The 5,044-nt window shown below is 41.4% G+C and overlaps 1 long non-coding RNA gene across 1 annotated transcript; it reads left to right on the top strand.

The window, feature by feature from the left end:
- Window positions 1-1,422: 1,422 nt before the first annotated feature.
- LOC131481704 (uncharacterized) lies at window positions 1,423-4,492 on the top strand. The gene is made up of 3 exons (XR_009246525.1): window positions 1,423-1,726; window positions 3,127-3,269; window positions 4,354-4,492. It is a non-coding gene; the product is annotated as an uncharacterized LOC131481704 (long non-coding RNA).
- Window positions 4,493-5,044: the final 552 nt, after the last annotated feature.

Here is a 5,044-nt window from a genome sequence, read left to right as displayed (position 1 = left end):
GGCTTTCAAGGTGAGGACTTTTGCCGCTAGGCCACGCCGCCGGGCCCTGAAAGCATTTTTAATTCATTAAGGATTTTAATTACTTTAGCACCAGTTAGCCATCATTTTATTCTGTTTAATTTGTATACTCATTAGAATTTTTCCCTCTATCTAGAATGAAGTTTCTATGGTCTGAAAAACTGGGTGCATCCTGGTTGGATTGGTAATTACACACTAGTATCCTCTGGTACACAAGATGTAGTAACAGTGTAACACAGATGACAGAGGTGCTCCTTTAATTGCCAGTGAGTGGCCCTCGCAACAATGGTTAGGCCAGTGCATCAGTCAGGTTGGGTAAGGAAAGGAAGTAGACAGTCTTAAAGTATTACAGTCTAGAAGCAAAATACCCAAGGTAAAAAGTTTGATGAGGTGTAAGATCCTACCTTTCTACATAGGAAGCATCAGGGGAAAAAAAATCAAGACAAAGAAATGTCAAAATGGCAGCTTGATTTCTTTTTTCTTTTTTTTTTTTTTTTAAGGTTTATTAAGGAGTCTTTATTAACCAAGCTTGGTGATAATGGAGCATACTAGAAATAGCCAATCGCAAGTCCATATGGCAATGCAACCAGTCATAATCCAACCAAACATAATCCAAAGAGGAAAAAATGGTCATTACCCTTAAGTCCATCCATTAAGCTGAAGACCTATGTCCCAGCTTCCCCAACAATATAAGCTATCCTAAGAGACATGCAACGAATAACCCGGACACACTTAGAAAGCTGCATTCACCCTTCCCTGGCTTCTCTGCCCACATTCCACCACTAGGCCTCACCCCTCCTGGAACTCCTGACAGCACACAAACCAGAAACAACATTACTATATCCATTGTCACATCTAAGCAGTACACAGGGACCATGCTCAGGGGATTACCTGTCCTGGGTCAGCCAAGAGTCGAGGTGCCAGAGCAACGGAAGCACCTGGCCAGAAAGACGGCTGCTTGATTTCTACCAGTGTTTTTATTTTTCTTTAAAGCATTTGGATAAAACTAATCTTTTGTTAAATATTTCAAAAATTACACTATACTTCAGCTTGCCTTTCATTCACTTTGCTTTTAGGGAGCCTGAAAAAAATAGACTAAATTTAAAAAATAAGTTTTCTTGTCATTGGAAAGCTTAGAGATGATGAAGAGTCTGGATGGATTGCACCTGTAAAGGTTCATCCTAAAAAGTTACTTTCATGTCAGTTAGAAAAATGGAGGAGAATTGGGACTGACATTTCATTTTTGGTCATCAGACCACTGTAGACCTCGCAGTGCCTCACTGTTACTGGCTACACTTTGTCAGTTTCTGGAAAGCAGGCTCTAATGGCCCTTAATAGTTAGTATTTAGAAATGTGCCTACTGTGCTTTAGACCTCTATGCCTCTTTTCTAGCCTAACCCCTGGCTCATGAAGAATGCTAGAAGACTGCAATAAACATCTCTAAGGCATTCACGAAACAAAAACAGAACCTCTTCATTGGGTGTGTCATCCAGAAGGTTCTGTTTATCAGAGAAAATTTACCTCCAAATAGTAGGAGTCTCACCACTTCCTGGATAAGTTCTTTGTGCTCTGTACGCCTAAGTTATTTCATCCACCAGGTTCAGGAACACATTTGTTTTTAAGTGAAGACAGCCATGGCCCGGTTGGTCATCCTTCCCTAGTCTCCTTAGTAGGGCCTGTAGAATAAGCTCTCTCCACCCTTCACTCGGTAAGCCCATGCCTTGCCATCCTCCACAATGGTCCTTTGTGTTTGCTCACTTATTAACTGTCTACCTCCACTGGAGGAATACAGACTCCAAGCAGTCAGCAACGTGTGTTGTTCACTGCTGCCTTCTGAGGGTCTAGGACAGGGTGCGACCCCTGGGAGGACTCAAGAAGCAAGGTTGAACCCATGAACAAGTGAGTTATCCGAATAATATTGAACACATGTGAGAATGAGTGTTTAGTTCATGAGGTGTTCACTCTTCTGAAAAACACTGTTCCAGTGTTCTCTGGAAGCAGAAGAGTTTGTGAGAAGAAATTAGAACTTCTCAAGGACAGACTAACCAGAGCTCCTCCATAGAGTGGTGGCCCCGGTGGCACCGATCTTGGCTGGATTTCTAGGCTACCCCCTTACTTAAGGATGAATATTTTGTTCCATTGCTTCTGAACTGAGGGTGACTCTCCTCCTTCACAGGACAGAGCTCACTGCAGTTTTCTGAGTAAGCAAGGTCATGACCTGATCCAGTGCTTGTCCTGTTCCTTGATATCCCTGATGTCTCCATACCATTGGCTCCAGATGCTCTGACTATGCCACACAGAAAACTCCAAGATGAGTGAAATGAATACATTTTAGGAAAAAGAGGAAGCATTTCACAGAGCAGTGACAACATCTAGCCTGTGAGCATCCAAGCTTGAGCAGCCTCACCCAAAGCAAGCTTCACATGCATTATGATTTAGTTTAATACCAGCCCCACCAACGTCTCCCAACCTATAACCTAAATTTCTTTGTTTCCCATTTCATTCCTACTTCTTCAGTCTGGAGAATTACGAAGGTAAACAAATAGGCTTAGTGTGTTGTAGGACTATTAAGCAATCTTATAGCTGAAAGGTATCTATCTCAACTGATTATCTAATCCAGTGTTTCCAAACTCATTTGAATGTAAGAATAGCCCAAGGTGCTGGTTAAAATATCACTTCTCAGGCCTCACCCTGATGATCTGGATTCAACAGGCTTGGGTGAGACCCAATGTATTTGTGTTTAACAAATGGCCCAGTTAATTTGTATGTTTAGGTAACATCAGTCTAACTCAACCCTTGTTTTTATCAAATGCAGAAACTGAGCCTTTAGCAAAGCCCGGGTATACATCTGGGTCACACAAGTCACTAAGAATCTTCAGTTCTGTGACTTGGATTTTTTTCCCCCTATGGAAATCTGCGTTCACTAAATCTCCATCCTGTTGGGGGTGAGGGAACTGTGTGAACACACACAACAAGGGAACTGAGCAACCCCCAAAATGCTGCCACTTCCTCAGTATTTCCAATGAAAATATTATTTGGCATCTTCCAATATTCTCTCATTGTGACACATCTTTCTTCAACAATACTCACATTGTACATGTGGCCTAGATTCATGTCCAAGCTTCAAAAGCCACCTCTACAGATGACATCTCAGGATGCTCTTTGGCCATGCCTGACTGCTCTGTGGAATTGGCCTCCTGCCTCTTCCAACCTGAATCTGGATCCTCACCAAGTATCGCTTGCATTATCTGGTGAGTAAAGAATTTAGCAAGGTAGGTGTTTAGAGCAGTTTTTTTTTTTTTTTTTTTTAATTCCAGCACCGGGAACTAAAAACAATTACTAATCTGTTTTCACTAATGCAGTCCATCTGTGCATGAGCAATTGGTGTGACTCTGCCTGAGAGGGACATCATATTCTCCATATATTTAAATGCTTAGTACTTGCAATCAGAGAGACAGAAATATCCAGCCAGCCCCAGTTCTCATAAAGCAGCACTGAAAAGCAGGTGATTCAACTGACTTTAGATGACTCACATTGCTTTGATGGCCAAAGTTGGTGAGTCATATGTCTACTCTCTGAGGGAATTCATCTCAGGAACCCAATTTCCAGGGGCCTCCACAAGCTCATTAAACTCATTAGTAACGTAGTTGTATGAGTTATCCCAGCCCTTTCTTGCACCCTCTGTTTTTATTCCTCTTTGAAGAAATCCAAGTTGAACTTAGAGGTATCAAACAATAGGTCCCATAAAGAACACTGTGTAATCTAGGCTAAACTTGCACTTCACTTTGGTTTTATTTCACTGCTGATCTGGGGCCATCTTTCAGGGGCCATCAAAAAAATGTGGCCTAATGTGTCACATACCTAAAGTGTGACATGACAGATTCTTAGGGTTGCTAAGCATCACGATGAGTGAAAAGTGAGGAGGGAGAAAATGCCCAGCTTGGGTTTCCTGGGAGAGAACTTCGTAAGTTTTCGGTTTTAGACTATTCTGGGGATGGAAAATTTAAACTTGAGATACAAGAAGTTGTTTTCAAGTCTCTTCAACCTTATGGAAATATTTGAAAGTCTGTTAGGTCTTTAATGTTATTTTAATTGGTACTTGCATATTCTCACCTGTCATTATTTTAATACAGTGGTAATAGTCACTATCATTGATTGAACATTTACATTTTACCATACATTGAGCAAAATTGAAATCATAGAGGTACCAATTTATTCACAATCATCTTAAATGGTGGTGGTCTTTTAAGGGATTATAAAATGTTCCTTGTTTAAGTAAAGGGCTTAGCACCTCAGAAAATGTCAATTGTCAATTTCTCTTTGCCTGGAAAACAGGCTGTAAGACTGAAAACATCAACATCACTCAAGCCAAAGAAGCAAGCCAGACACTGCTGTCATCCCCAAGACCACAATGTAGTATGGAAGATCTGAAAGTTGGCTCAATGAGGTATTGACTCAAATTCTTGCTGGAACAGATGGGTAAATGCCAGATGGGGCCAAATGGCAGGGGCAATAAGGAAGACATGGAAAATGTCCTGAATTATCCCTCCTTCAGCTCCCGACAGTGTTTGCCCACAAGCTGAATCCTTGCAAGCAGAGTCTGTACTCATAGCACCCTGGTCTGCACATTGAACCAGCATCCACTCAGGAACAATACTACTTCCCACACCAAGTGTGCATCAGATCACAGGAGAGCAGACAGATGGAAGAGCTGTGACTGCTTTGTTTTTCTGTAAGAGCAGACTGACATCTCTGGATGTGATTTGCTGAAGATCACAGTGAGTATTGATGACCAATGATCATATGACCATAGGTCTCCTGTTTGGTCTGGTATACCAAAGCTTTTTAACACTATCACTGTTGGAGTCTGTTTATACTGGGTACTTAAACGAAGAGCAAACACACAAGAAAAGAACAAATGTTATTTAAACCTCTCTAGTCAAATGGCAGGATGAAAAAGATGCAAGATGGTTCTGTCCATAAAATCGTTATTAAAACACCACATATTCTCATTCCCTTCTTCTTG

This window comes from Ochotona princeps, chromosome 13, assembly GCF_030435755.1.
Source record: "Ochotona princeps isolate mOchPri1 chromosome 13, mOchPri1.hap1, whole genome shotgun sequence".
NCBI lineage: Eukaryota > Metazoa > Chordata > Mammalia > Lagomorpha > Ochotonidae > Ochotona > Ochotona princeps.
The sequence above is the reverse complement of the archived record's forward strand: the minus strand, read 5'-3'. Positions and strand labels throughout refer to the sequence as shown.